The sequence below is a fragment of the Belonocnema kinseyi genome, chromosome 1 (genome assembly GCF_010883055.1).
Source record: "Belonocnema kinseyi isolate 2016_QV_RU_SX_M_011 chromosome 1, B_treatae_v1, whole genome shotgun sequence".
NCBI classification, from domain to species: Eukaryota; Metazoa; Arthropoda; class Insecta; order Hymenoptera; family Cynipidae; genus Belonocnema; species Belonocnema kinseyi.
Genome location: NC_046657.1, coordinates 44971120 through 44994620, shown reverse-complemented (window position 1 = coordinate 44994620; position 23501 = coordinate 44971120).

Sequence of the window (23501 nt, the reverse complement as noted above, 5' to 3'; positions counted from 1 at the left end):
TCTTTTAGGCTATTTTTTTGAAACGCATAAACCTTTTAAAAGATAAAAGCTATATCCGTTTAGGGGAGCGTTGAGACCGTCCATTTTATTATCATAAATTAGAATTTAATAATAAAGATACGGGCGAATATTCACTATCATATACTCAAAAATACTTTTATTCAGGTTATGTCGCAAACCAATCTCGTGATAAGTGCTATTTTGACCTCAGATTCGGATTCAGAAGATTAAAATACGTAGGAATAAAGGTGTCTCGTCAAAAGTACCAGACTTTTTTTGTGTGGCTGCGTTATCTGTAATAATGACAATTTTCATAAAAATCAAAACTTTTAAAAATTTGTAACTCAAATAAAAAATTGGTAAAATTTTTTCTTAAATAGACCTTGACAAAGCTATTTATGTAAAATATTAGAAAATAATTCAAGAATTTATCGCATTTTATACTTCAATTTGAACGTCTTCACTAAATAAATATCTGTGATGATTAATAATATGTAAATATCTTAGAACAATAAGCGTAACGAGTATAATGTGTGAGATAACATCTATAGGATATATTACATAGTACAGAAATAAACGTGGAATATTTCTTTATTACGCTGTTAGATAAACAATTTTTTAATAAATTAATCAGTCTTTTCTCTACCTTGGAAAGGATGATGGTCTTTCGAACTCTTGTCCTCAACTTAGCAATTAGCCTTAATATTATTGGTAAATATAATTTTATAGTAAATATTATGTTACAATACTGAGACAGTCCGTTCTATTATGAGAAATTAGAATTTAATAATAAAGCTGCGGGCGAATATTTATGTTGATACGCTTATGACTCAAAAGTGGACACCAAGGTAGAGCTAAGGGATGACTCACAAAATCATTCGATCACACGATCGAGTGCGCGCGCCATCAGCTAATAAGTGGGGGTAGCGTGGGACCAATTAACTGTATAAATTGATTGCCATACCGGTAACAGGTCTCTTTGCTCTTTGCTCTTTGCTCTTCTTTTTTTGAATTACGAGGACTGCTTACGCAAGGATTGACGAGGAGGGAGTCTCCCCTGGTTCACTCATCTATCTGTCGTTGAGCGAATCATTCTAATAGAATGAGCGTTATTCAAAAAGGACGCTACCCGCTAAGGATTCTCCTACTTGTATCACAAACTTCCGTTCACTAAACTATCCAAATTCATCAGAATTCGGATAGTTATACACAAGTTTTTGGGAACTTAAATTTAAAAACAATTTTTTTTATTTTATCATGCATGATTGTAACGACTTTGCACTCTACGTTTATGTGGAGATCTCGTTGTGCATGTTTGCAAATTAGTGTGTGGATTTTCAATAAATGAAAAGATAGTGTGCGAAACTTTTATTGTAACGACTTTGCCCTTTATCTTACCATAAAGAAACCTCGTTGTGCATGGGTGTGTTAGCTATTGAAATTTGTATGGGAATTTTATTTTGAATTGTTGTAAAAATTGTGCCAGAATAAAATTCGTAATGACTTTGAAATTTATCGTTTGATAAAGTCCTCGTTGTGCGAAGGCAGTTTTGGTTTCTTTTCGAATAATATTGGAGGAGAATCCTATTTCATTATTTTTAATACTGGTGTAATTGCCTAAAATATATTGAATTCATAGCTAAAAGACGTAATCATCTCTACCTCGAGTAAATCCACAATCTATAATTTTTGTTGTTATTTTTATAATGATTTAAATTTTCAGCAGGAAATTTTATTCTAAAAATAAGATGTACCTATTTTCTTGTGGTAAAAATAATTTTCAAGTGTATGTGTAAAATTTTTAGGGCTAGTTTTAATATCCTATCAGTATTGGAATCAATGTATTTTGCTGGTTGCAATTTACTGGAAAGGATAAAGTAAACGCAAATTGAACGAATCTCTAGATTAAAATAAATATCTTTGAGACAAGTTTAAAATGCAACAGTATTATTACCAAAAATTAATACAATTTTTGGTATTTGTAAGATCACTCATTAAAATCAGGCAAGTGCAGCTATAAATTTCAGAATATCCATAAACACAAAGTCAACCACCGATAAGCGAAAAGCAACAATGTTACAATACGTTAAAGCTCCGTTCCTGTGCTTGCTTTTCGTGCTGGACATTGATTAGTTAATTTATTTTTTGAAAACGCATTCTAGAGGCTTTTGTTCACTATCTTAAAGAATTTCATTTCCACAGATGTACTAAGGAATCTTTCCCATGCATAAGCAGTAGCTATTACATCGTTTTTAATCTTAGCATATCTGCGTTCTGTTTCTGTAAGAGCTTTGCTAACATATGTGACGGGTATATTTTTTCTAGCAAAACTGGTAATTAAACCATTTTAAAGGAATCTACACCTAAACTCACAGATTTCTTAATATCGTGATATCTTAGAAGTGAATATTTAGTAAAAGTTTTTTATTTGATAAAAATCCCTTCTACCTTCGCATATTGGCTAATTCTACAGCCTTGCATATGTTCATAAATTTTGTCAAATACAAATTTTTTCCTGTAATAATTGGTTTTTTTAACCTGCATCTCGAATTCCATGAATAATTCGACTTTTATATGATTCTATCAGCAATTTAAATTTGAAAAAATTTAGATCTTTTAACAGCTGTTGCAGAATAGCGTATCACCATATGAACTATAGCTAGATAATGTTTTCCTCACAAAGAATGGAAAATCTTTACAATAGCTTAAAGGTTTCTGAAAAAACTACCACTTTAGTTGTTTTGACGAGGATGTTAAGGTTTTTTATAAAATATATCGGCGCACTTAAAAAAACCCTAAATCCTTTATTTCTTGCTGCAGGGATATGTACCCAGTTCGAGTGGTTACCTAACGGCGAACCTATTCCTGGTGTTCCCCGTGGTGAACCTTTCAATTATTCTGAAAGAAGTAATTCATCTGAGAGGTATCTTCCTTCTATCGAGCAACGTGTTAGGTCCAGGTCTGGTGAAAGGCTACATGAATCTCCCAGGTCCATGTCACCTCCTATAAAGCTTCCTTCCTCTGACGGAAATGGATGTGAAATTGATCAACTTAGATTTATAAGGCTTATTTCCAAGGCGAATCCGCAGCGAATCTTCGAACTTCGAAGATACACTTTTCCTCCTGATAATCGAATCAAATTTAGAGTTGGCAATAACGTCTTTGAGCCTATGCCAACCGAAGAACAAATTGTGTTATCAACATCCGAGGGTGACGTCCTTGCAATATTAAAGGGGCACAATATTCTAGTTGGAATTTATAAACATAAAGCTCGCTCTAACAGACGGGCGAAAATAAACATGCAAAGCGGCAAGGTTGCGGCATTAACCAAAGAAGAAATCAATGAAGTTCCAGTAGGTGCCCGCAGAACAATCTTGTGCAATTTCATAGTTGAACATCTGAACTAAGCAACTGTCTAAGAAATCATCTGCACCATTAATTTAAAAAAAGTGTTTAACTGATATATTATATTGTTTTTCATCCAAATTCGGACTGAAATATATCATATAACTGGTTTGCATTAAATATCAGTTTATTGAGGTAAGAGAGGCTTTTAATATTCTTTAGTGCCCCAGCCAATCTTTTGTAAAAACACGAACAAATATGACGCTTTGCGCGCGTATATAGTTTTATCGCATTCAGCTTATTTTTGTGATAGTTTTTTGAATTTTATGCACACTCACGTTCACAGTCCACCAATAAAAGTAATGAAGTTCTCCAGAACATGTTGATTCAACCTAACTGTGAGGGTATACTCGATGTCAAAAGATTCTTAAAAATTCTTGTGCAAGCTAAGTAAAGAGAGACTGTTGAGGTGGATTCGTTTTTGACATGGCGCATTCTAAAATGATCCCTTACTCTCATGCTGGCAATGTAATTAATCATTGTATTCAAAATGTGCTTTTGCTTGATGAAATCCTTGCCAGTTCCATTAAATTTAAAAAAGTACCATTTAATTTAAAAAAACGTATCCATCAGATGATTCCTTGCGAATTTTATTAAGTGAAAGACGTCTGCAAAAACTTGTACTTTCATAGTCCGATTGGAGGGATGTGGGAAGCAAACCTACCACTTTTTTCTGTTGAAACAGCCAGTTCAGTCCACAATCTGGTATTGAAAGCATGCAAGTCGGACACCGTGCCCACAACTATGTACCCACATTCCTCCAACTGCTGTATTTTAACCAACAAGATATTGTTTGTCATGGATTTATCTAATTCAGCATATACAACTTTCTTCATTTTTTGTCAAGTTTAGAACTGCGACTGTTTGAGAAGCCTTTTGTGGCCCATGAACTCGCTACTTCATATTGTCAATACAAAAAAGCGGCGACAAATGCACTTTATCTTAGTTGACAATGACTATCTTGTCATTTTTTGATAGCTTCGCACCTTTCTTTTTTATTATCGTCTAAACGTTATTGAAGAAACTGGGCTCTACATCAAATCAAGGAACCCAGCGTATTAATATGGAAAGTCCAGGTAAAGCAATTTTAACAATTTTTCTCAGATATTGATTGGTTTGTTACTGAGAGCTTTCAATGACATTGCCCCTGGAATATCTTCTGTGATCCACCTTGCATGCTCACCGGGATTTAGCATCACGTATTTTAACCGAAGTACGAACATTGTTTCCAGGAAGCCTTCCCTTCCTGACGAGCCATTTTCATCTGTACGTCCTGACCAGTCCCTTACATCTGTATTTTTCCGATGAGCCTTTTGGACACGTACTTCCTGTCAAGTGATTTTGAGCGGCGTTTGTTGCAGGAACAGCATTTGTTTATACAACTTTTTTTGTTAGATTGCACCTTTTCGAAGCTTCCTTCCTTTCCTCGGGCTTCTCTGTAGTACTGCACGGAAAAAAATCTGGGTAGAGGGGGGTATTAGATACTGTGGAGCCAATGTTTTCCGCGAGGGCTGGACTACTTTAGATTCGAGGGTGAAGCAACGGTAGTTCAATTCTTCGGGGTCCTGCGTGATTCGGTTACCGAACGCGTGACGTGCCAGTTAGCGTGACACAAATGACTCGCCGCATGCGGGATCGATGTGAGTTACCACCAGGGTTGCGAAGTGACGCGTCACTCAAGGTTTTTTTACGTAGATTACCTAAATGAAGTAATTTACGTAAAAAACTGTAGAAAACCGGTAAATTACATGGCAGAGATAGTGGCTGTCTGTTTTGGACTTTTGAATTTCCTTGCACGTGACATAACCTCCTTTAAACCTTAATTAAGTTAAGGATTCTAGATATTAAATTAACAAACGGTTAAAATCACGAGAAAGAAGATTTCTACGAGGATTTCGACTGATCCATAGAAAGCCCTAAGTTTTGAGAGTGAAAGTAAAAATTAAAAATATAGATAAAAGTGTAGCTAAGTGTCTATGTTACGATAAACTATTGACGAACGGTGGTTATAAACGCCTTCTAGGTCAAAGGTATGTAAATAGTGTGCAATTATTACTAATTTTTCAATTATATTATTATATTTGTTAAGATTATAAAACTATATTAAATAAAGTTGCTTTTTCCGTGAATTACATTTTTTCCATTTTTAGAAAATTATAATGTTAAAGTTTAGATGTTGGACTTTAATAAGAATTTAAATTTTAATATATAATCTCAATTGCGTTTTTCCACTATACAGTGCTTGTAATGAATCAATGAATTGACGGTAATTAAAGTTTAATTTGTAATACAATTAATCTTCATCCATAAAATATTTCTAGATCATATAATTTTACTTTTAAGTCACTAATTATTGATTAGTGTTATTGGCATTATTTTAGTAATCACTGATAGCGGAAAGTTTGCCTATTCATCGAGGCTTAATTTCTAAAATTTTTAATAATAATTGCAGAACGACTGGCAAGCACCCGTCCACAGTCCACAAACCACACGCAGAGGTTACGTACTTATCAGACTTATCAGACAAATCACAGCCATCGAAATATTCCCAAGTTCCACATTGACGTAATTTACATTAATTTCCATAATATAGAAAACTTCGGACGTAAATTATGTGATGAATTACTGTAGAATTCCACGTAAAACACCTGGAGTAAGGTACGTACCCAACCCTGGTTACCACACAGAGTGCTTGTTGTCCCATGCTGGTATGTCAGCAGGTCGGAAGAAGCGTGACACGATGCATTCTACTAGGTAAACCCAAACTTCCGAACTGCTGACATACCAACATCGAGAAGCACGCACACTTTGTGTTTGATTGTTTCGGGCTCGGTTAACTCTGAGGAAAATAATTGGCGACATTCAGCGCACTCTGCGATGGGCAGGAGAATTTCGCCGAGCGTCCATGTTTTGATACATGTATATGCATACGCCCATCCTTATCTGTGTTGCATCTCAAAAGAATTAAACAAAAACGAAGAATAAAGACGAAATAAAGCAAATAAGAAACGCAAAATGAGAAGTAAAATATCATTAGAATTCTATTTTTCCTTATTTGTGTCTCATTAACTTCATTTTGCCCTTATTTTTATGAAAAGAAATTATTACATCACAATTGAAGAAGCACATTGGAATTTTTATTTTTTAATAAGCAATTTTGATTTACAGTTTGCAAATTCTTCTTTTTTTATCCATTTTAAATAATTGTTTAATTGTCGCCAGTGCACCATGCAGCAGACCAGGAACAATTTACTTTGCGCGCACGCGCGTGGCCCGTCGGAGTTTCGCGTTAGCGCCATCTGCGATGGGCAGGAGAACTAATTTGCCTTCCCTCCCTGCCTCTTAACCCCCCGCGCCTAAGTCCTCAAAATTTTCCATTTTCCCGTATTGAGTTGACCGAGCCTGGATTGCTCTCCTCTCACTAGCGGAGAATCCAAGTTTTATCGATACTCGTTCGGCTCTACAGTGTCTGGTACCATTTTAAAAATACGGTGGGAAAAAAATAAAATTTTCAAGCAAAGTGAGAAATTTTCAGTAGAAGCGGTTTGTGGAATGGTCCAATTTCAATGCAAAAAATTATTTTTCAACTAAAAAGGCCAATCTTTAATTAGAATAATTAAAGTTTTAACCGAGAAAATTAATTTATACCGACCAAGATGAATTTTCGACGAAAGAAGATCTTTTCATTTCCAATTAAAAAGTTATACTCTTCGCTAAAAAAAAATTGTTACTGAACGCGATGATTTTCCTCCTGAAATGATGGAATATTTAACTAGCATAGAATAATTTTCACTTAAGGAACTTAAGCGGATAATCCAAAACTACTCTTGCTCTTGGTAATGAAGAATCCGTGTTATTTAGTTTTACATTTCACTTTTAAATGAAAATTCGACACATTTACAAAACAATTCTCTGACCTGAAAAAAGCACTCTTATTTTTAAATTTCCGAAAAACTTTTCAATAATATTTAAAACTTACCATTCTTCGTGTTGATATATATATATATTTTGCACAATTGTCGCTATAGTGCACGGTTATACTAACTTTTGGTTCAATCCGACTATGAACTTTTATTTATAGGTACGGCACTGATTCCATATATATATTTCTTCCAAATGATTTTCGAACGAAAGAAAGAAAACTTGTCAAATATCCGGGGTTTCGCGAGATCCTCGGATCAATAAAATGTTAAAAAATCAAAAATTTGTTGAGGAAATGATTATTTTCCCGACAAATATGAATTTTGCGAAAGATAGAAATCAGCGAGTAGCAGACAGCAGCATTTGAACTGATAGAATCGTTTGCAAATTAATTTTTTTTATTAACAATTGTGACATAATAGAAAAATTATAGAGACCAAACGATGTTCCAAAAGGCCAGGTCTTGATGATGGTGTCCCCAAATTTTGCAAAATACGTTTCAAAATGGAACAAAAAGCAGAGAGAACTGACATGCCCTGTCTGTTTTATTGTAACTGCATTTGTAATCAACCACCAGGCAAGCTATTATCTTCACTCTACACGCGGTATCGGGGCGCCCTTCTTTATTGACCGTGGGTCAAGAGTACAATTCTCAAAGGGGAAAACCTCTTCTGGGTAATTGACTTTTTGATGAGACTATCATCAATCGATATTACTTCAAAAATAATGAGACACGTGTCTCAGATTTTTTGGTCCCTTGTAAGAACTATGAGCTTTCGTAAATCCCATTAGCCAAGGGTGCAGTACCTCCAACGTTCCGCGCGCATGGACTACCATCAAGCTGCGTTGGTCCAGTCAAAAAGAGCCTGGCTGATAACCACGCTGCCGTGGGTTCGAATCTTTTTCTCAACTTTTCTTTTCGCATTGTAAATATGTCAAATAATAATTTTTAATGCTTCCCCAGCGAATAAATTATTTGCTGGAAAAATAATACTGGGAAATAACTATCATGCAGACACTTTTGAATAATTTATTTGTATAATCGTAATTTTTTTTTACATTTCTGCGGGTGATAATCGTCATAGATTAACACGTAGCTGGGTGATGCACTAATGCCCAAATTTGATAGTTTTGAAATTTGTTGCAGGGTAACTTGCTAAATTTATAATTTATGAAGAAAAGTCAATATTCGCCAATTTTGTACTTTTGGTATAATTATCTACGTGGACATTTCTTCAAAATCCAGAAAAGTTGCTGGGTGACTTGATAAACTTCCGATTTATAAATAAATTTGCAGAGGGCTTACTTTCAAAATTCTGCGAATTCTAAATTTGTAATTTTGCAATTAATTCATGGGTAACTTGATGAATTTATAATCCAGTTATAATTTCAAACTGGGTAAATTTACAAATTTACGTACAATCATAAATTGGTTTATCTATGAAATTCGTGAGTTTCCAGATGTTATCTGCAAAAAAAGTCTATTTCAATATTTTGTAGGAAATTGTATTCACATTTTTTGTTTTTATTTCCCAATTGAAAAATACCTGCTCTTTGGCTGATTTTCATTTCTTTCGTCGCTGCAGTGAACAGCAAATCACCTAGCTACGTGACAATTTATGACGATTATCACCTGCAAACATGAAAAAAAATTATGATTATACAAATAAATTATTCGAAAAGTGTCTGCATGATATTTATTTCCCAGTAATTTAAAAAAAAAATAATTTGCCGGGGAAACATTAGAAATTATTATTTGACATGTTCACAGTACGAAAAAAAAGTTGATAAAAAAATTCGAATCCAGGGCAGGGTGGCTATCAGCCAGGCTCGGTTAGATTGCAGAATAGGGGCGTCACCTGTCACCTCTATTTTGTCAGGAAAAACAATTTTGTTTGGCAAAAAACTATTAGAATCTTTGATTGAACGATAAATGAATCGTTTTGATGAAGTAAAAATTAAAAATTATTGTTACTTTTGTTATTATGATATCTCGAATATGGGTCTCTCACGATATATCGTAATGATCATATTTAACGAAAAGTTGGAAATGGGTAGTGATTTTATCAACATTATTCTTCTTAATAGTCATAGGGGTGCCTTCTGGCACCCACGACACGTTGGAAAAGGGTGGGGTTTTGAACAAATTATTTTTGTGACCTGTCAAAGGGGTCTTTCTGGCCATCTGGATGCTCAAAAGCACCTAAACGGTGAGTTAACTATGACCATTTTGGTATCGTGACATACCCATATTTAAGATATCATAGGAACAGAAGTAACAATAATTTTGAACTTCTGCCTGATCAAATCGTTACATTTATCCTTCAGTTAAAGTTTCTATTAGTTTGTTGCACAAAAATAATGGTTTTCCAGTCCAAAAGCAGGTGACGCCCCTATTCTGCAATTGCACCCCAGGCTCTTTTCCACTGGACCAGCGGAGCTTGATGGGAGTCCATGTGCGCGAGCTGGTAGAGGTTCTGCACCCTTGGCTAATGTGATTTACAATCGCTCATAGTTCTTACAAGGGACCAAAAAATCCGGGACAGGTGTAGAGTGAAGGTAATAGCTGGCCTGGTGGTTGATTACAAATGTAGTTACAAAAAAAAAACAGATAGAGCATGTCAGTTCTCTCTGCTTTTTAATCCATTTCGCAATGTATTTCGCAAAATTTGGGGACACCATCAACAAGACCTGGCCCTTTGGAACATCGTTTGGTCTCTATAATTCTTATATTATGTCAGAACTGTGAGTAAAAAAATAAATTAGCAAACGATTCTAACAGTTCAAATGCTGCCGTCTGCTTCCCGCTGATTTTTATCTTTCGCAAAATTCATATTTGTCGGGAAAATAATCATTTCCTCAACAAATTTTTGGATTTTTCAACATTTTATTAATCCGAGGATCTCGCGAAACCCCAGATGACCTAGAAAGGAAAAAGAATTTCTACAAATTACTTTTCAACCAAATAGTTGAAGTTTCTACCAAAATAGATGCATTTTTAATACAATACATGAGTTATCGATCACATAGTTCATTTTTCATACTGGAAATATTAATTTTCCACCAAAAAGTTTGTTTTCAACCAAATTTTCGAAAAAACCATAAATTTTTCTTTTAAACAAACATTCTTTCTTTTAAACATTTGTCCAATTTAAATTAAAGGGTCATTTTCATCGTTTTATTCCGGTGGTGATAAATTTGTAAGAAAATTCGGAGGCATGTATGTTTCAAGAATACTGCATTGCATACAAATAAATAAAACAGATGTTTTAAAAGACGTTGGCGATATTCAGCTATTAGGTTGAAAATACAACTAATTTATCGAATATTCGGTTTTTTGATAAAAATGTATTTTTTAACTGAAGGCTTCACTATACGATTCTTGGTTGTAATTCCATTTTTTGGCTGAATGTTGAAATGAATGACAATCTTTTGTGTGGTAATATTTGTCTTGAGATAAAATAAAGTGTCTCCACAGAGAAAAACATTCTTCCATATTCAAGAATTCGCAATGAGTGAATTTATTTACAACAACTGTTTACAAAAATGCTGATTTTAGTAAAATGAAAACATTTGTATTGCTAATATTATTTTATCAGGAAAGAAAAGAAGTGACTACACTAAAAATAAAATGGTCTATTGTGCACGGAGAGTATATGCGCTACTTGTATGGATTTTTGGAAAAATATAAAAAACAGAGCAAAGTAGGTAGCACAAAAATAAAAAAATATAATCAGCATTAATCTAAAATTACTTTAAAACACGAGAAGTTCAACGAATTCAATAATTACATTTTTATGTTTAAAAAGACTCAAATAAAATGTAAACAATACAGAAGAATGAGATTGACGCCTACAATCTGTGAGATAACGACTGTAGACTCGCTTATACAATGTATTGTCACTTTTGAATATATCCTTTAAAAAACAGTTATCAAATACTGGAGGGTGATCCACAAATATGAAACAGCCTAGCGTACCGACCATAGATTCATATATCACGTTATGTGTATCAGAAAATGGTGTTGATTATGAATTAAACTTTATATATTGTATTTTAAATTAACAAGAGTAATTACCTAACAAAGGGACACGCAAGGTCCATATTTCAGTTCACCATCTTCCAATTGTTTGAAAGGCCATAAAAATAATAATATGTGTTCGTTGATTTTTCCATTAGAAAATGAATCGCTAACACATTATAATGAGATGAACGATTAGTGGAGATTTTTTTGCTTTTTTTTTGCTCTCTGATGACATATAATACGTTCCACAAAAACTACCCCTAAGTCATACATAACTACCCCTCGATACTAGAAACGTTTTAAGATGACCACTTTGAAGAATGTAAAAATGATTAAGAACTCCCAATTAATTACACGGCATTTGAAAATTTCCTTCTCACTTTAATTTCCCTTAAAAGTACCCTTTCACGCGAAAGTATGTAGCAGAACATGTATGTGTATAAACAAAAGCATTAAAAATCAGAGAGCAAAGAAGATCGAAAAAATATCGACTAACACTGTTTTCCAAGTTTTATTTTTTTTTATGCTTTTTTATATACATATACGTTCCGCTGCATACCTTCACGTGGAAGGATAGTGTTTGGGGAAAAGTATAATGAGAGGGAAATGTTCAAGGCTCAAATAATTAATTTGAAGCCTTAATTCATGCTTACATTCTTGAAGGTGGTTTTCCCACTTTTAAAACGTTTTTGATCACGAAGGGTAATCATGTATGACTTAGGGTTAGTTTTTTGGGAAACGTAATATATGTCATCAGAGAGCAAAAAAAACAGCAAAAAAATCTCCACTAATCGTTCATCTCATTAAAATAATTTTTAGTGAGTTTTCGTAGATGGCGGCGTTCAGTGGACGGACCTTTCTTCGAAGGCGATTTGATAAAATTAATATTCTATTGGCCCTTCGAGAATCAGAAGATGCTCCACGGCTTGTTTCTAGATCTTATTTAGCTTCATGTTTGGCTGAGTTGTTTGTTTTCTCTTTTTGTTACAATTTTCTTGGAGTTTACCAACATCGTGGGAACACCGGTGTACTTTGGTTGGCAAGAAGACGTCCAAGGATTTCTTAGATCCGATGTTTCCACTAAGAATCTACAGCAAAGAAATTCGAATTCTGCCACCCAGTAACACCAGTCATCGCTGCCAACCTTACAACTGACCCTCGCTCACAAATCATCGCAGAAATGCTATCATAATTTTGGTTGACGTCAGGAGGCGTTCCAATAATGATTGGTTTTACCATTTTGCCTGTATTCTACCTTGTGTTTTCTGGTTAGAGAAGGATTCGTCGACGATCTACAGCATCTCTAGCGAGACCTCTATAGCTACGACCCTGATTACAAGTTCCGGATGTAATGGATTCTGCGCAAGACTCGTAAGACGAGGACCCAAAATAAAAATTGTCTGCGAGTTTTACAGGAGAGGAAGGACTACCTCTAAAATTTATTGTGCGATGGCTTCGAGCCTAACTTGCGACCAATCAGCGGCGACCAACTAAAATAAGGCGACAGACCCCAAGTTCATATATAAATGCGTACCCAGACACTGTTCCTCTTTCCGTTCGTGATTTCCGAAGTTCCTAGTTCCCGAGTATATTTTTAAATAGTTTTCGTTGAGTGTGTTCATCGAATCGCAGTTAAGCCGATTCCCGGAAATTTGTCGACCGGATTACTCTATCGCCAATCGGAGAATCGTCCCAGATAATGATCTTCAACTTTCGCTGTGAAATGTTTTAGCCGGTAAGCTTTTTTTGCTTTTATGGTAGGAAAACCTCTGTGCACGTAGCTATTATAATTGTTACTTGATCTTTTGTACGTTGTAATATTAAATCCTGCTTTAAAAGCTTATGTTTCATTTGCCGAATTTTTGTCGCGGAATACGTGGACATAGAGTTTCCCCTATTATGTCGATATAAAAATGTTTCTCGTTTGCTGAACTCAAATTAATGAATTGGTGGTATTTCATCTTTTCCTGTCTGATAATGTATTTTGTCGAAAATTGTTTCCCTAAACTTAACCCTGAAATGATTTAATTGCTGACGCCCACGAAACACTTATTAGCTAATAAAGTAATTGCTGAACTTTCAAAAATATTAACGATAACTTCCCCACTCTCATTTACGTTAGTAGATTTCACGGTTCTGAGCTAGCTAGCATTTTCCGTTTTCTTATGTTTTTACCTAAGGAAGGTTTGGCGCCCTGAAAAAAGTAAGTACGATTTTCTTAGTCGAAATTTTGCTTTGCAGTGCCGAAGGCATAAAGTTGAAAAAAAAAGAAAAAGATTCCATTATAAAAATATTATATATGAATTTGGATATTTCAATTATCTCAAGAGATTTTTTTTGCGCTTTTCCTTATTTCGATTTTTTTTATGTACAAAAACAAGTTTTTTGGATTGATTCGAACCTGCAATGTCTTCAGCTGGAACCAAAGATACATTTTTTTTTATTTATATGAAACCTTTCTTTTTTCTGGTGCTTATAACATTCAAAATCGCAACAACAAAAAATGAATTTTAAAAATCCTAAATCACGGCAAATGTTTTTTTCTCGAAAAAAACAAATCGATCAAATGTTTATTTAAAATAATTACAATTGTTCGATATCATAATTCAAGGAACGGAAAAAGTTAATTCACTAAAAAGAAAAATAGTTTATTATTGATGGAGAGAATTTGCACTAATTGTATGTTTTTTTAGAAACTATCAGTAAACAAAGCTAATCAGGTATTACCAATATCCAAAATTATACTTTTTCATAATATTCCAATTCAAATAAGAAATTAGTGAAATTTAGTTTCAAAATAGTCATTAACAAAGTTCTTTACGTAAAATGTTTTTAAAAAATTAACGAATTTACCGAATTTTAATTTTTTAAATGTAATGAATTCAGTAATTGAATTTCTGTCTTTAAAAGTGACTAATAAAATGTCAATATCTCAGAAGCGTGAGTCTCACGAGTTTGATCTGTGAGATAACGAATATAGGATATATTATATATCACAGAATGAAGCACCAAAGTATTCCTTTATTACACTGTTAGTGAAATTTTTATGTAATGAATGATACAGTTTTTCCTTTACTTCTGAAAAATGAGGGTTGTTCACACTCTGGTCTTCAGCTTAACAATTAGCCTTAATTTTTTTGGTGAATACAATTTTATGATTTAGATATCTAATATTTTAGTATTTCAAATGTCTGTTTTGGTAATTCGTATTAGAGCTAGACATAGATTTATTGCTTCCTTTTTTGAAAACGGAATCTAGTGGCCTGTGATCACTATTTTTAGGAATTTTCTTTTTATATATATGTATATTAATGAACTTTTCGTATGCCTAGGCAGTAGCTATTGCGTCATTGTTAATCGGAGCATATCTGAGTTCTGTTTTTATAAGAGATTTACTACCATATGTGACGAGTATATTTTCGTTCAGAAAAACTGGTCCTATGAACTATTTTAAAGGCATATTTGCTAATTCGATTGCCTTCCATATATTCATATATTTTGTAAAAAAAAATTATCTTCCGTTCATAATTAATTTTTTTAAGCTGTATCTCGAATTTCACTAATACTGCGATATTTATATAAGAGTATCGGTAATTTGAATCTGAAAGAATTGAGTTATTCAAACAGCTGTTGCAAAATGGCGTAACACTGATTGGATATGTATGAGCGTCAACAGGAACCGCGCATGCCCAGTCTTTTGTCCGCGCTAACATGCAAGATTAAAGCATAACTAAATCTAGATAGTGTTTTTTTGACAAAGAATGGAAAATCTTTATAGTAGGTTAAAGGCTTCTGATTAAAAACTAACACTCGTTGTATGAACGAGGATTCCAAGTATGTTTATGAAATATCAGCTTATAAAATATATCATGTTTATGAAACAATCTTGAATCCTCTATTTCTTGTTGCAGAGGTATGTGCCCAATTCGACTGTTTACCTAACGGCGAACCTATTTCTGGTGAGTCTAGTCGCAGACCTTTTAATTCTTCTGAAAGAAATCATTCACCAGAGAGGTTTCTTCCTTCTACCGAGCGTCGTGTCCGGTCTAGGTCTCCTGCAAGGCATCATGATCCTCCCAGGTCCATGTCACCTCCTATAAGGCTGCCTTCCGTTGACGGAAATGGATGTGGAATTGATCAACTAAGGTTTATTCGGCTTATTCCCATAACGAATCCACGGCGGATATTCGAACTTCGAAGATACACCTTTCCTGATAATAAAGAAATTTACATAAGAATTGGAAATAACATCTTTGAGCCTATGTCAACCGAAGAACAAATTGTGTTATTAACATCTGATGGTGATGTTTTTGCAATATTGGAGGGTCCTAACGTTCTTGCTGGAATTTATGCCTACTCGTATAAGGCACGGGGGAAAAGACGGGCTAAAATAAACAAGGAAAACGGCACGGTTTCCATAATGACTAAACAAGAAATCAATGAAACTCCATTAGGTTCCAGCCGCCCAATCAGGTTTAATTTCACAATTCGGCATCTCAACTAAGCCCTTATGTAAATAATAACCTACAATAATATGTAAAATAATGTAAAATTTATCAATAATATGGCAATCATATGAAATAATAATGGCATTCAATTAAAAAGTCAATTTATTATGATTTTCTGGGCTTCCATCCTTCGTCCATACCCCAGTCTTTTTTGCAAACAGAAAATATGGCGCATCTTGATACATCCATTGCAATCGGCGCAAGAGGAAAATTATCAACAACGCTTATTTACCCTTGCGAACCGAAGGAACCGAAAGGAGCCTCTACAAAGTACCCGTAAAGACCCCATTGTGTCCCCGTTCGATTCCTTTTTAAAAAACTAAAAAAAACAGCAAGATCAACTTTTAAACTGTTAAAATTCGGATTCTACGTTAAAGTCTCTATTAGAAACTCACGGAGTAAACGTAATACTTTTTTTGCAGCGGTAAAAATTAAAGAAAATGTCATTAACTTCTGCTGAAGGTGACTTCAAGCGCATCCATAATAGCTCAAGTAGTATATTGCGCGCGAAGTTTAAAAATAAAATTCTCTTACTTGAATCGCAGTGTTGTTGTGTGAGATTTGCACTGCGTGGCGCTAGCATCCAGACAAAATTCATCAAGATACCGACGGCATGCTTATTATCTGCTACTAAAAGTAGATGCACTTGAAGGCCCCTTCGGGCCATGTGAATGACAGGAATTTTATTTTTTTAAGTTTTTAACGCTGTAAGAAAAAGTATTGCGATTACTCCGTGAGTTTCTAATGCAAATTTTAACGTAGAATTCGAATTTCAACAATTTAAAAGTTCATTTTGCTGTTTTTTTTTTAGTTTTTTAAAAAGGAACCAAATGGGGGCCCAATGGGGTCTTTACGGGTACTTTGTAGTGGCTCCATTTGGTTCTTTCTGTCCGCCAGAGTAGAAAAAGAATTAGTTTTAAAAATCGAATCTCAAAACCATCGGGAAAACTAGTTCTTTGCTACTGAATTACTTCAAAAGGCAGTAAAAAAGAATAAAGGGTTAGAATTTAAACGCGCTCTGCCCCTTTTGGTTAGAATCAGTTCGTAGTTATGACTCAACGTAGTAATTTCTGAAAAATACGGTGTTGTGAGTACTCGTTTAATACACAAGTATCGCAAAAATAAAGGACTAAAGTTGATCTACTAAGCCACGGCCGGTATACAAACATCAAATTTCACCCTATTAACACGAGTATAAAATTATTATAAAGTTATATCTACGAATTTCTGCAAGCCCTATCCGACTACTGAGAAAAGTAGTTGTCGCTTACAAGTTCCACTTCGCAGGTAAACTAATCCACAAGGCGGCGCGACAATCGTCCTGTTCCAGACAAGCATTACCCAGTGGGCACAAAATTTGGCGACGTTTTTACGACATCGTAACGACATCTTTACGACAACTTTACAACATCCTATGTCCATTTCGTGAAGGTGTCTTCACGATATCGTAAATAAGTCGTAGGATCTGACGCTGTCTTTACGATATCGTAAAGACACCGAAACGACATGGACATAGGATGTCGTAAAGTTGTCGTAAAGATGTCGTAACGACGTCGTAAAGACTTCGCCAAATTTTGTGCCCACTGGGTAGTCTTATGGAAAACTCAATAATTAATATTAAATTAAAAAATTCTAGATCATTTCAATTTACAAAATTAAGACCAACAATTATAGACTGGATAATTGATATTAAAAAATATAAAAGGCAGTGAAGTCTAATAGGACTATTGAAAAAACATTATTTTAAAAGTGCTATACAGGGTGCCCCAGGCTCAAGTGTCCGGACTTATATGGCTGTATAAAACTAAAAAAAATAAATCGAAAATTCCTTTTCTAAAAATCAGTTAAAGCTCTAGTTTTTGAGATACAAAAGATGCGAACTGGATCAATTAGGAGCGCTGTATAAATAGTCGCGTGTGTTTGGGCGGGAGTCCAACTTAGTGTAGTGACCACTGTTCTTCCGTCGCTAACCCCACCTCGGCGCTCCCGCAATAACACTGCGTTGGACCTTGGATTAAAACGCACAAATGTTTATACTCACAAATGTTTATAACTCAAGAACTATAACTTTAACTGAATTTTGGAAAAGAAATTCTCGATTTTTTTTAAAATTTGTATACAGATATTTAAGCCCGGACACTTGAGTCTGGGACACCTTGTATATCGGTGCATTAAACAAATTCATATATTGCAAGCAACATTGAAAAGCGTTTAACAACTTATATTTATTATATTTGGATTTATTCTCATGACATTTTAATATAAAATGATTAAAATTATAATAAATAATGATGTGTTTTTAATGAAATGTTGAATAGGTACTTCATATTAAGAATAACAGTTTTAATAACAAATATAAATAAATGTTATAATAAAGTGGATGTCGGAACACTATTAACAGAATAAAAATCGTAAGAGAAAACGAAATAATAGAATAAAAAATGTAACGAAATAAAATTATGGTATAACAATATTTTAGAAAGTGGAATAATGAAATTAGTAAATTTAATGGTATTTTAATTTTTTTATTATAAAGTAGGAATTGAGCCATTAAGTGCCATTAAGTTTTCCTCGCCTCAAATAAATCTTGGCGCATTTGTCTAAACTAAATTCCATTCCAATTTCCTTAGTATATCGTTCCACAATCCCTAGAGCTGGATGTAGTTGCTCTTTGTTTTTAGCATAGATCTTAAGATCGCTCATGCAAGACACATGATTGACCTTGTACTTTCAATTTGCAGGTTTGCCGGAAAAGTACCCGTCGCAGAATGGTGAAGTGCTAGAGATCGTGTCAATAATGTGAGGCAACCATGAACGAGTACACACAGAATGTTTAAGTCATGAAAAAATTTGTACTGAAAATTTTCAAAATGGAATCACTTTTGCTATTGTCGTACAAAATGTCTGACTAACGAACTTGGCATTTAGCTTAGGAAACTACAAGATAACAGCAAAGGCTAATATAATAGATTAATTTTGTTCAAAAGTTATCGTTTTCACAGATAGACAGACACGCACATTTGTAAAAACCTGTTTTTTCGGATTCAGGCGGTCTCAAAACGTGGACCTTTGACAAAAAGTAGGAGGGTCAAATTTTACACGAATCTAATACCTTCTCTGATGAAAATGTAAAAATGATTTATTTGTCATGAATAATTTTTGGATAGTTCTTTTTTTGATTTTAATCGTAAAAAATAGAATTAAAACATAAGAAATTATATCTTTTGAAACCTTTCACACGAGACGAAAAAGAAATTAAAAAACAAAAGTTTTGATTAAAATGTGCCCACGCAACAGGCAAATTTTTTTTACTGTTAAAGAGGTTTTTCATGATTAAAGCCAAAACTACGCATCCTATCAAAAAGTGGTTGATAAAAAATTTGTAGATCTTTTTAAAATGCACAATTTTTGTCTACTCATATTTTACCTATTTTGCATAGTTTGGTTACTAAATTTCTAAATTTCTAAAATTCCAAATAAACCGTAAGAAAAATTAATCAATTTAAAAATAATAATAATAAATAGGATATTTCCAGGCTTTCTTTATTTTTATTATAATTAGGCAATTCAGTGTTCACAACATTTTTGGCACACACAGTCAGCCGACCGACTCATCTATAGCAAAGATTGTTATAGTGATGGCGAAGGCGAGCGCGAGAAACAGAAAATTACATTCGATTTGGCATTCAACAACCTTCAGTGTGCGCCCCGGCCTCACTCAGCCCATTTACGTGATCGAAGGACGCGGTTGCCATACAAACGAAGAAAATAGTTGAAGAGGCCATCCCCACCACTGACCCACACCGTATCTAGGACGTAATATCTTTGGTTGTACTATGCCACATTGATAATATAGCAATATTATAGTCAATAGTTACCAATGAGCGTATTATTTAATGTTTTGGTAGGAATATCAAACGGAGGGTAAGAAATACGATTGTAACGTAATCACTAAAAGGCTAGCATGTAATTCGTGTATTTGAATTTAAACCCTACGGGGATAGTAGCGCTCTCAATATTTCGCCACCAATCATAAACGAGCCTCTCTTATACTCTGCCTATCAGAGGTGACCAGGGTTGCGACCAATCAGAACCACGCATTAAGTTTGAGGAGAATACCAAGTTGTCGAACCGAATTTTAGACAGAGATTCCCTCTCTTTTCGTTGCGGACTTTGGGGTGTCAAGTTCCATATTTTAATCGCTAATCAAGTGCCTTGTTAACCTACACTCAACAAATTTTGGGCAAGCAGGTGTCTTCTTAGTAGGAACGCAGCGCCACCAAGGCGGTTGGTGCAGCAGCGGCACCACATTTCTGTGAGCAATAGTGCCAAACGTGCGAGCAGACCCTCTTTCGCCTGTTGGGAACGTTGCAGTCCCACAAAAGAAGCAGTTGCCTCACGCGTCCAGAAATGGATTTTCGCAAAAAAATGAAACTGCAGGTCGCAGTTGAGTTTTGTGATTGTACAAAACAATTATGTATACCAGAAATAAGTGATAGTTAATGCCTAGATAAAAATAAAATGAAAATTAAGTCTTTAAGAGATGTTTTATTGCCATAGACAGGTGTTATTAACCAATATACATCTTATGAATTTTACGACATAAAATATTTTTAGTCGGCAAGGAAAAAAATTGGTTACTTTATTAAACAATGTTATTTAGAGCAAAAATTAATTTAAATACAAAATGTCGCGCTTTTATTAACAAATTACATAAATAATTATTTTGTAGTCTCTTTTTGCGGGTGGAAGCAATTTTTACCAAATTTGCTGGGAATGACTGGGTATGTGCTGTTGATGTCCTCAACAAGTACAATTTCATGCCGTTTTCCATTCTCAAGATGCCTTTGAAAAACATTCTTAGGACATTGTCGTTAGGAGGTCCCCGACACGTTCTCAACATGTCTTATTAATTATTACCTCCACACAAAGTGTAATAAATAAATAGAAAATAAATAAAATAGAAGAAACTTAGGCAGTTTATCATAAATTAAAATTAATAGGGTTGTTTTCAAAGTCAAATATTATTTTTCCAATAAATGGGGTCGGATTTTCCACCAATCACAGCTTATGTTTCAATGTTTCTCAAATATATTTTTCTGTGTCGATGTTTTTATTGGTTAGGTGTACATGGGAAATAGAAGTCGCAAAATATTGTTTAAAAAAATAACAAAGAAGGGTTTCGTAAAAGACCATAGCGCAAATCTACCAAAAATAGATATATTTATGGTATGTATAAAGAATTAATTGGAAAAGTACGTAAATGTATTCATGTTTACTAAATAATTCGTAAGAATGTACGATTTTTAAATATGTTAATAATTGCACTTAATGCTTTCCTTCAACGTACTACTGACGTTTCGGTAGTTTTCATGGTTCGGATTGAACTTATGTCTAAAAAAATTAATTTATCTAAAATCATAAAAAACCATATTTTGAAAAAAAAATCATCCGCATATGGATTTCTTTAAATCAGCATACTAAAGCGTACATTCCTATCAAGGAATTAAAGGACACATTTTTAAAAAATTAGCAGGAATTTGGTGAAAATTTTTCGAAATTCACATTGCTGAATTTTTTACAAAAAGCTGTTTTCTTTTTACCAACCTTTCTCAGTCCGTGAAGATGTATTAGAGATGTCCCGAAGACGTCTCTAAGACATCCTTAATTTTTTTGCCCATTTGGTTTAAACGAATGGAAATATAATACCCCAGCAGGCAAAACATTAAGGATGTCCTAGCAACGTCTTTGGGACATCCCTAAAACGTCTTTTCTAATATGTCTTTTGATCATCCTAGGGATGCGCTTAGAACGTCTAATGTCAGTACAAAAGATGTCCTGAGATGTCTTTAGGTCATCCTTAGCACATTGGACGTTTTAGGGACGTTGATTGACCTCACATAGGATGTCCTGGCAACCTCCTACGAACCTTCTTGGGATTTTCATTATTTGTTGCTCACTGGGACATACAGTGAAACTCTTTAATAGCCCTCCCTTCTATAGTCCTTCCGAGAATTCAGTGCGTGCTCATACATACATCCATCGCGATGAAGCGAGTCGCTCTCTGATTCGCCGGCCTTTTTCACGGAGCGCGTCTCTCATTGGGCGGGCGCTTTGTCGTTTGGGCTATTTGTCACGGATCCATAAATAAAATATTCTTGACCGGTAAAGCTGAAAAGAAACTAACATCTTATATTATTCTATTTTAAGAAGTTTTGAAAAAATTCTAATCTATCCTCTTAGAACCCAATTGAACGCTCTTAAAGGATTTTTGGCGAAGTTCACAAAAGTCGCAGATCTCGTTGAAACATGTATTTTTTATGTTTATACTTTTTTTTAAATTAATATTTTTCCAGAAAAATAAAAAAATGAATTTTCATTTTTTGAGTTACGACAAAATTTCAAAACTTACGATGTTATTGTTTTTAAAGAACATTTAAAAAAGAAAATTTAAAGAATAAGCTTTAATTGCTCAAAAATATTTAAGACCACCACTGGGATGCGCGGTCTTTTTGGGGTTGGAAAACGGATTGGCATGAGTGGTGGTAGGAGGTGTGGGCCGATTGGAAAAGGAGTTCAGCAATATCCAGCGACTAGCATATTTTTTATTTTTAAAGTTTTTCCCTAAAGTTAACATTTTTTGATAAAAACAACAAGAATGAATGTAAAAAAATTATTAAAAATGATTAAGAACTAAATTTATGTTAATTTGTTCCAAAAATACTTTCAGTGCGTTTAACTAGTATCTAAAATGAACTCATAGGCCAAGTACAAAGGCATTATTATTAGGTTACCTTTGGAAAGTATGCCCCAATTTTTATGTCTTTAACCTGTAATTTCTCAAAATAATACTGTGACTGTACTGCTCATAAAAGTTAAAAATAAATGTGTGGACATACGAATAGTAAAAAAACTTTGAACCAAGGAATTGAAATAGTCCGCCAGTCGGCGCTGTCCAGCATCGTGCATCACTGGCAACGATTGGTCTCTTTCGGCTCTGAACCATGATCCAAGACATCATGGTCCTGCCAGGCGCAAGTAAAAAAAAGTCAACCAATCAGATTCGACAGCCTAGGGCACCCGACCTTTCTGACATCTTGGATCGAGTGCGGCAGTTGGCTTCCCCTTTCATTCACGCCAATGCAGTGAGTATGGTGGGGGGCGTCGGTTCACTCCAAGTCACTCCAACTCGAACGTATTTGAGCATCGAATTGGCGGGACCATGGTTTATTGGAGCATGGCTCTGAACGTTAGGTGGAAACGAAGAAGAGAAGAAGACGCCATTTCTGCAACGTTGAATTGTGGACGGGCGCAGCGTCAGGGCGTGTGAAGTTGTATCGCGTGTGTTAGTATGTATATAATGTTCATTCACGGTTCTTTGCGCGTTTGACACGTTTGAAAGAGATTCTAACATAAGACTTTTGGAGAAGAAGGCACAATGTTAACTTCTATACTTCCTCTCATGAGACTCGGATAGGAAAATTGTAAGCCTTTCTTCAATGCATGCAAATAATTGGATAAACGCGGGATTTCTCACGCTTTTGGTATTGATGAAAGACACGACTTTCTTATCCGGGTCTATCTTACATAATTTGCATATGGGGTCGCTCATAAATTACGTAGAGTTTTAGATTTAGGGGGGG